Source organism: Muscardinus avellanarius (assembly GCF_963383645.1).
Source record: "Muscardinus avellanarius genome assembly, chromosome: 3".
In the NCBI taxonomy this organism is placed as follows: Eukaryota; Metazoa; Chordata; class Mammalia; order Rodentia; family Gliridae; genus Muscardinus; species Muscardinus avellanarius.
In genome coordinates, this window is record NC_137788.1 from 91,615,176 (window position 1) to 91,625,044 (window position 9,869).

Genomic DNA, 9,869 nt, shown 5'->3' on the forward strand with positions numbered 1-9,869 from the left:
ATGTTGATACAGGAGGATTGAAGGTTTGAGAGTCTTAGTAACCTGCCAAGGTTACTTTTAAAACAAAAATAAAAAAGGCTGAGTGATGTATCTCAGAGGTAGAATGTCTCTTGGCTCAATCACGGCAGGGGGGGTGGGAGAGAGAGAGAGAGAGAGAGAGAGAGAGAGAGAGAGAGAGAGAGAGAGAGAGAGAGAGGAAGGGAGAGAGAACATCAAACCAACTAGTTATATTTTAAAGCAGATTTATATTGGAAAGCAGAACACTTAAGAGAGAAATGTTACTTATTGACCAAAAAGATAGTCTTCAATTTGAAATACATGTTCTATCAAGTGAGTAGAGTGTTCCATAGTGCAATAGGGGCTGCAGTTTATGTAAACAGCAATCTCATGAGAGTCAAAACATCTCTTCATACTGGGAAAATTTTAACAGTTTCACTTGTTACTTCAAGAATTACATGACTTAGTTATTTTAATTTTTAGTAGTATTGTGTGTGTATGTGTAAGAGAGGTAATAGAGAATGATGACTTCACTTGAAACATCTTGATTGCAAATAAACTAAGCAAGAAATAAAAGAAAAAGAAAGTAATCTACCACATGTAATCAACATATATTATTGATTTCTCATAGTAAAACCCTCTTTTTTAAAACTTTACATTCTGATAATTAACTATTATTATAAGTCAGGAATGGTGGCATATTTGGGAGGCTGAGACAGGGAATCAAAAGTTCAAGGACAGCCTCAGAAATTTAGTAACACTTTTAGCAACTCAGACCCTGTTTTAAAACAAACAAACAAGCAAACAAACAAACAAACAAACACATGGCTGGGAATGTAGCTCAATCATATAATGCCTCTGGGTTTAATCTCAGCAAAACATACACACACACACACACACACACACACACACACACACAAACACACACACAAACACACACACACATACACACGCACAGTACTATAAACATTTTGGCTCATACCTATTAAAGTTATCACTGATAATAAAATTATAATGCTTGCATATTGAAACTTGTAATTGCAGTGAACAATCTGACCATGAGTCAACTAATTTGGAAAACTTAGATATGGATGAGGTTAAAATTCACAAAAATGGCACCAAAACAAGCGTAAATTGATAAAAAACAGAAAAGAGAAGTTCACTGCCAAATAGAGTAACAATAGGAAACAATATAACAAAAATAAATTGGCATAACAATTAATTTTTATTATTTTGTATTCCTTTTTTATTTATGCTGATTAATTTTTAAATTTAGTCTTTGAATACTGGCAAGTAAGATATATGTCTAGTTGTATAATTGTAGTTATTATACATTTCTAGTTAGTGGGGGAGACTATTGAAGTCTTTTTCTAATTACATGGCATATATTTAGTACAACATATTAATATACATGCAAAAAAGTTTACTTAATCATTACTTTATTATTGAATACATAGACTATTTTTGATTTGCCACAATAATAAATAATATTTCAACAAAATGCTGGGAAAAATACTAATCAGTATTTTGTATTATATTTCAAGATAAATTAATGAGTAGATTTAAAGTGTAAAAATCTATAAACATATTTAAAATTTTAGAGCAGATTTGCTAAATGGTTTTTCAAATGCATTTTCTTTTCCTGTAGCTTTTATCATAATGAAATTCAAAGAAAGGTAGATATTTTCTGTTTCTTCTTTGGAGTGAGGATTGTTTCCTAGCCCCTCCTCCTATTCTATGCATCTTCATTTACCTATAAAAGAGATTATAGAAGAAAGAATATGCAAAGAACTTGGGTAAGAGTCCTTTTTATGTTGAGGAGTGTCAACTCGATGGGAAAGAAGTCTATTTTTCTTAAAAAACAAACCGCAATTTGCAGAAAATAGAGATTTATGTTAATTTGTTCTGAACCCCACAATACTCATTACTCTGATATATACTGTGAGATTAGCAAGGGAAATTAGTAATCAGTGATGAAGAGTCACATTGTTTTGTGATGACATTGTTCATAACACTTTCCCAGAGAAAATGGTGACTGAATTGTGCATAGGTAGCAAAGCAGAAACGATTTTAATAAGAGACAATCACAATAGATAACTTTTGGTTTCCTCAGAAGTTAAGAATTGCTTGTGTTGCAATAAATCAGTTTGGATATTCTGGGGCTCCTAAATATTTAGGTTCAGAAGTTTGAATCATCTTGATTCCTAGTAATTGTCCCAAATCCTGACCACCATTCCTCTAAGGTTTACTGAAAAATTGCAGAAAATGAATGCAAGGATACCACCTCTGGCACATCCACTGGTGTTTGAATTGTTTGAATTATGAACACATCATAATGATTCAGTACATTTTTAAGGATGTTGCAAATTACCATTTATTTTTTCTTTTTAGGTTTTTCATTACAAAATCTTTCAACTAGCATTCTATTTGAGAGTAAAGTTGTACTAAAGATTGAATTATAAAATTACAAAAGAAGAAAGATGATGGCAATACATTATATAATTTCATGAAATAATATTCAATGAGAATTGCTGGTGGGAGTAGTAATTGGCCACACTTTTTATTGAGGACTTGGCAATCACCACGTCGACTGCCTTAGGTATTTCATTCCATTTAATCATTGTTATAGTCATGTTAGATAACACACAGCAAACATCTGGAAATACAGATTGAAGATAAGACTGATTGGTGAGAGGTCACCTCAAATCAAACACTATTTTTAAAATTTAAAATATGTAGATATTCAATTCAAAATAATGTAGATATCTACATAAAAAAATTCAAAATATGTAGATATCTACAGTATTAGTAGCTATATTTTAATTTTACTAGTTTACATCCTGTGAAATGGATATGGGCATGGAATAAATTAATTTTACTAAATATATTTTAAGGGATGGGTTTAATGATAGTATGAACTGTCATAAAATCTTAGTAGTTAAACTCCCAATGTCTTAAATGAGAAAGAAGATCAATTATCTCTACAGTTTGTCTTCTTTTGTTTAAATAATATATATGTGTCTTCTTTGTTTTATTTGTAATATTGTTTGGCTTCAGGCATCAGATTTCCAATGGACTTTATTTTCCTTGTTATTTGAAAATCATTTTCAGTCTCAAGAAAACCATGTTTTCTCATCATCTATTTTATGCATGGGAGACTCATGGTTGTTCTCATTTTATTGGTTAGTTGCATCTGTTTGAGTCAAGAATCAGAGATTGTATATGCTTATTTCCCTGTTGCTCTTATTCAAAATGACATTTACTTAAGTTGCGTCTTATTAAAAATTATACACATGAAAATGTCAACTGTATATTTTTAATTTTCTGACAGTCTCTCTCGGTAGTCTCTTTCTAGTATGTCAGTCCACTGTTAAATCCACTTGATCAAATAGGTAACTTGCTTTGATGTTTTCATTAAAGTTCTTTAGAATTTGAACTAAAATATATTTACATACCAAAGCAATGCTATAAATTAGTTTTAACTATTTACATTGGCCAAATTAGGTGTTATATAAAGTCAAACTATATAATTAAAAAAAGCCAAGAATGTGATTCTTTTTGTAACATAAACACTCAAAAATTTTAATTGGTATTAAATAAAAATAAAATGACCTTTCTCTTCTTGAATAGAAATAGAGTGAACAAGCAACTATATGTTTGAAAGGCTATCATAAAGAAAAGAAGATCCTTTTCTGAAGAGTTATAACTTGATGTTTTAGTTCTAAATATACTATTATGTTTAGAGATGTTCTTTAGGTGATTTATTAAAGCTCGAATTGAACTGAATTATTGAAATCACTGGACACAGATCATTCACAGCATTCTGACTCCAGCATGGATTCAAAGGGATAACAGGAGTTTGTTATAAAGTGACAGTTGCTACCATATATATTTTCCTGAAAATCAATACTAAGTATGACAGAAAGACATAAAAACAATTCTTTGTAAACTCGTTTGAATTTTAGTTGGCTTCTGCTTAACCAAACTGATCATAATAACATAAGGCCCTTGGCAAAAGTTATTGGTATTGAATTTTTGTTAAGTTGTTAATTCCATTCTTTCCCTTCCCGTATAGGGCTATTTTAGCAATGATAGAATATTGAAAAGGCAATGTGAGTCAATACAATACAATATCAGATAAAAAATGTATAGTCTGTATGTGTTACTGATTTAATACTCATATTAAAAATACACCAATTATTTGAAATTTAAGTGAAGCAAGACCTGAGTTTAATGTATAACATTTTAAGCAGAATATTGGTTTATATTATTATAAGGTGACTTTTTGGGGGACCTATGCATTTTTGGGGACCTAGATTGTTATATAATATATTGAACTATATATGCTATACTTATATATTTTATTCCATACTGCTATAAGTATTCATACTTAAGCATATCAAAATGATTTGACACAAAAATCTTACTTTTTAATTTCATAACATTATTTACAAATATGTGATCATTTACCTTCATTTCTTTAATCTAGTTTGAAATATTTACATATGATTTGGTGTGTTATTCTCTATGGTTAGTGCAGCAGTTTGTGGAATTCTGGTGCCTTCTCAAATGTTCTCCATTCACTATACTTTATTTCTGCTTTGATGCTTGAGGTTTTGAAAGAGAAATAGAGCTATGACTGTGATTTGACAAGTTATAAGGCTGTCGTCTTCAGAACTTAAACATAAAGTACACTCATAAGGTATAAAATAGAAGGGAAAGAATATGGTCAGTAACTTCTCTGGATTTTCTTTCTTTACTATTCATTCGACATACTCAAAACTGTTGAATCTAAAGATTTTAAAGTCTCAAAACTTTAAAAAAAAAACATATGCCCAAACATTTAATTTATGACAGCAGTTAGTGGAAAAACAAAACTTATTTCAAGTTTCCTTTTTTATGTCTAGTAGATCAGTTTTAATTTTTTCTTCTTTTTTTTAAGCTTTTCCATTTTCTCCCCTTTAAGACACCAGTGAAAGCAATGAGGATAAAAGGGAACTGGTAAACTTTAATTTTTATCTGAGAATTTTTTTTAAACTTATTTAAAATCATGTGTCTCTCTACCTTCTCCTTCCTTTTCCCGATTCTGGGAAATTGAAGCCAAAAACGTAGATTTATTAAGGATAAAACCATTTAAGTCAATAACTCAAACATCAACTGACTATATTTTACCATCATTGATTTAAGTAAAATAGTAATATCACAAATATTATGTTATCAGTTCATATAAAGCACAGAGACAGAGATTCCTACTTAGATTATGGTGTGCTATGCAGAGTTGTGTTTGCACTTTCACCTATGTGAAATCATTGGTCTCAGATATTGGGCAGGAAGTAGCTCAGGATTGTGCTAAGAGAAAGGTGACAAGTGAGGTAAGCCTATGCTTATTCTAAGTTCCTGCCAAGAAATAGTTTTCATTGAGGATGGAAGAGAGGAGAGACATAGTCTTAGAGCTCACTGAGTTGAGAGGAGGCAGAATCGGAGTCTGTGGAGCTGAGAACCACAACAGAAGGAGCTGCAGAGAGTGCTGGAGATTTGCAGAAGAGTCACTGGATTCTTGGGCTGAGTACTATCTGTATGAGAGTATCCTAACCAAAGATGGCTAGGGAACCACCAGAAAGCAGTATGCTGAAAACTACTAGGATAATTTGTTTTCCCACTAGCCAGTGTGTAAACAACTCATAATATCAGGGCCTAATGTAAAATCTCCCATACATTGGGACAAAATTTATAGATATACTCTAATAAAGTTTAAAATCAAAGTATGGAAAGGAATGAATTTGATTACAAATAATGTAACTGTTGTCCAGAAGAAAACCTAGCAATACTGAAAGAAAATATTGAGTGTACAACAATACTGAATTGTATGGCAGCCAAATCAAATACACACACACACACACACACACACACACACACATTCACATGAAAATACGCTGGGTAGGGTTAAAGCAGATTAGACATAAAAAAATACTAAATTTAAAAATGTAGCAATAGGAATTATGCAAAATCAAACAGATATACAAATAATTGTAAAAAGGATATTACTGAATTTCAGGGCAATAAGAATCTTAAAAGTCAACAGAGAAAACTTCCATACTCTGTACTGGGCTAGTCATTATGGCCAGATTCTGTGCAAAGCATTTCATATCTGTATCTCATTTATCACTGTAAAGTAGGTACTACAGCTGTTCAGGTTTCTATGTGAAGAAAGTACAAAATCATGCTGGTGAGTGATTTAAAAATCTTCAAAGATTTTATTTTCATGTACAAATGCAAAGTATAATGTGTCATTTGAGTCTCGGAATAGGACTGGACAGTAGGCTGGATAAGTATTAATAACTCTGGTTATGTCTTTTATTTAAGGTCACATAATAAATAAAGCTAAAATTTGAAATAAAAATTTCTGACTCTCATTTGATGTTCCATTAATCTTGCAGTTTTCATAGAAGGTCAAAAAGGGAGAGAAAACAGTCAGGAAAGCTGCATAGAAGAAGTCAGATAAGGACCTGGGTTCAAAACTCTGTGCAAATTCCACAAGCTCAGAAGGCTGGAAGGCACTACAGGCAGAAAGAACAGGTGTAAAGAAAGAAGATGTCCAGATCCATTTAACAGAAAACAGGTAATCTAAGCCTTCAGCAGAAGCAAAGACCCCAGAAAGGGACAGAAACAAAGAAAGACAGAAAATAAGTTGAAATCAAATCACTGAAAACCTCAGTGTCACAATATGGAAGTATATGCATTAAAATCTCAACTATGTGAAGTCTGTCTTATGAAACTTTTAGATTGCAGGGAAACCTCTCTTCTTAAAATTCGCTCCAGAGATAGTTGGATCTAATTAGGAAAATTCTATATATGTCTGATAGAGCTGATGACTATATGAAAGGAAATGAGTACTTAATTCTACAGAGTGTAAAATATCCAGCTATTTGTCAAACCAGAAGGAGTGGGAACAGTGATTCTGGCAGAAGAGACAAGCATGATTTAAAGAGCTCAAGAGATGTGGGACCAATAATGGCATCCCTTGAATTAGCATCAGCACTTGTTAGAAACTGAAAGAGGTCATGAGTAGGAGTAGTGCTGACAGCAGAGGAAGAGCATGTTGTAAAGGGACCAACAATAGAAGAGAAATGGTGAATGAGTCGCACCTGCATTTCATTTACTTAGAAATTCTTCTTTGAAGGATAAAACAAACAATATAGAAATGCCAAATGACAATTTGTTTTTGCTTCAACAAAAATGCAATTGATTTTTTTCTTTAACATATATATTCCACATATATTTCATATATATTCTCTCTCTATATATATATATTCTCTTCAATACATATATGTATACATTCCTCAGATATATATATATACACACATATATGAAAAATATGAAAAATTATATTACATTAAAGAAAAATTATATTACATTAAATTTTATTACATTTTTATGTTTTTATTACATTAAAGAAAATTATATTACATTAGAGAAAATTTGTATTATATTTCATTAAATCTATAGCCTGACCAAAAAAGGTCATATTTAGAAAATATTTCTTACACATGAACAATATAATATTCATATTTTCTCACATCAATATGATCACTAGGGGGCTTCACACACCAACTGTATTGCTTGGCTCCTAGAACAATGCTTTCCACTGTATATTTTTATAGTAATTTTATGTTTTTGAGCATTATTTGCTGACATCACAGCTACTGGTTGGCCATTATTATCTTGTCTACATGCTTTAAAAAATATCAAAGAATGGTCAATGCCATTCAGTATTGAAGCAACAGTTTTGAGGTAGCCAGTTTTCTCTACCATTCTTTACTCTCTTCTCTACAGAAGAGTGATTATTAGATTCATGCACTAGAAAGAGTCTTTATATTTTTTTGTTACAGTTTTTTTGTGTGTGTGAAAAGAGCAGTTTTCTTATGTAATCTTCCATTCTGTGCTCCTTCAGGGCAGCCTGGAGTTCCTCTAACATTCAGATGTTAAATTCAATGGCCCAGGCTGTGCTTCAGAAGGGAATATCTACAGCTGTTCCACTGAAATTTAGTGTCCTTGCAGATAAGAAAATCAGTCCAATGCAGGAGAATATTATTCAAAGAAACTGATAGTATCTGAAAATTTTCATCCTCCTTAAGCTCCCAACTACAATTATACACAATTCACTACTGCTTTTGTTTTTCATATGTGGATGGGAGTCATCATATCACTCAACCAGAATTTCACATATAAATCCCCTTCTAAGATTGGTTTAGAATGTCCTAATTAGCATGTAAATACTTTTCATGAGCAAATAGTGTGCTGCACTGTTCTGCTTCACAAACAAAATAATATGACAAATTGCATTTTTGTCACTCCTTCATACATAATAGAACCAAATTTGAAACTCATCATAACATCTATGTTGATAAGTACTTTAATAGTTAATGCCCTCCCTTTTCATGGTTTTGATTTTACATTTTATTCTGTAATTTTATTGCTTATTCTTTTGTTGTAAGCAATTTCAAATCCTTTATGGAAAAAGGCAAGGTGGACATAAATGTGGTTGCAATTCAAGTTACCTTAAGTGAGAGGCCACTTGATCCAAGCCATTGTACTGGCCACTGGGAAATAAAAATGCAGAAATATTTTATTTTACTTTGTTACTTTCTGCTGAAGATGGAAAAACTGGCATAAGTAAACTCTCCAGGTGGCCAAGTGCATGCGAAGTGCCATTCTAAGCTGGCTCTAGGTCAAAAGGCCTTGCAAGAGCTGAGCAGGGAAAGCTGTATGAGTTTCAACAAGCAGTTAGCAGTGGCAGCTACTAGAGTGGGAGGCAGAGGCTGGGTGTGGCTTCCTCCCTCTGAACACACACATCCTCAGAATAAACCTGAGTATGACTTTAATTAGATTCTTTTCAGTAAGAGAGTTCTAGATCAACTACTATACAGCTTTGAGCAAAACAAATTCTGTTATCTGGAAAAATTGCAGGCTTCTGAAAGAAAACTTAGGAAATAGCATCAGCTAAGTCAACACTATCTTCGAGATAAAAGATGAAGCAGGCTGATGGTATAAAAGCCAATCTTTTAGGAATACAATAAATGTTGAGAAGTATAGATGTCATCTTCTAAGGAAAATCTTTTGTGGGTCTGGCAGCATAAATCCATCAGTAAGTTTATAATAGACTACTGTAGAATCAGACTCCCCTATGGGCAGAGTGAACGACATTGGCAAATCTGGATCTCCTCGCAATTTTCTCAATGCCTTCATAATATCTGTTATTCTATTATGGCTCATGGAAGCAGAATGGATTTGGCACCGCAGTCTGTAATCCTTCCCCTTCTATCTCACCCTCAGAATTGACTACGCAGATGAGCTGAAGTTCTTGGAACCCCACACAATTTACTTCATGCCAATTTTTACTTTTCATGAAGTCCAGGTTAACCAAGAATGCAATATAAACATAGGTATCGTCTCCTACATCTAATTCCATCATTTCTAAATATTTAGAATGGGTCACAACCCACGATTCCTAGGGGGCTACGCGGGAGTCATGCTGCCATTACAAAACTCTGCCGGGGTCCAGACCTCCACAAGTAGGTGTCTGGCTCAGAATCACCACACTTCGCCATGGCAGTCACACAGCACAAAATGCAGAAAATTTGATGCGAATTTCAAGTGACTCAGACTTCCACCAAGAAAATAGGCATGAGAAATGCAGAGTCACAAGGCATTATCCTGGGGTTTAGTATAAAGGTCTGTGAGGGGGGGATGAATGCAATTTATTGCTTGCAAATGATTTCCTGCAATTAAATATATTTTGAGTAGTGCAGGGTGAGTATTAATTTTGAGTTTTGTTTGAAAGATACATTTCTAACAGAATGATCTGTATAAAG

At 32.7% G+C, this 9,869-nt stretch overlaps 1 pseudogene across 1 annotated transcript; it reads right to left on the reverse strand.

Moving 5' to 3' along the window:
• Positions 1-9,093: 9,093 nt before the first annotated feature.
• On the reverse strand, positions 9,094-9,605 carry LOC308260992 (tRNA-splicing endonuclease subunit Sen15-like; annotated as a pseudogene). Its single transcript has one exon. The product of its transcript is annotated as a tRNA-splicing endonuclease subunit Sen15-like (transcript).
• Positions 9,606-9,869: the final 264 nt, after the last annotated feature.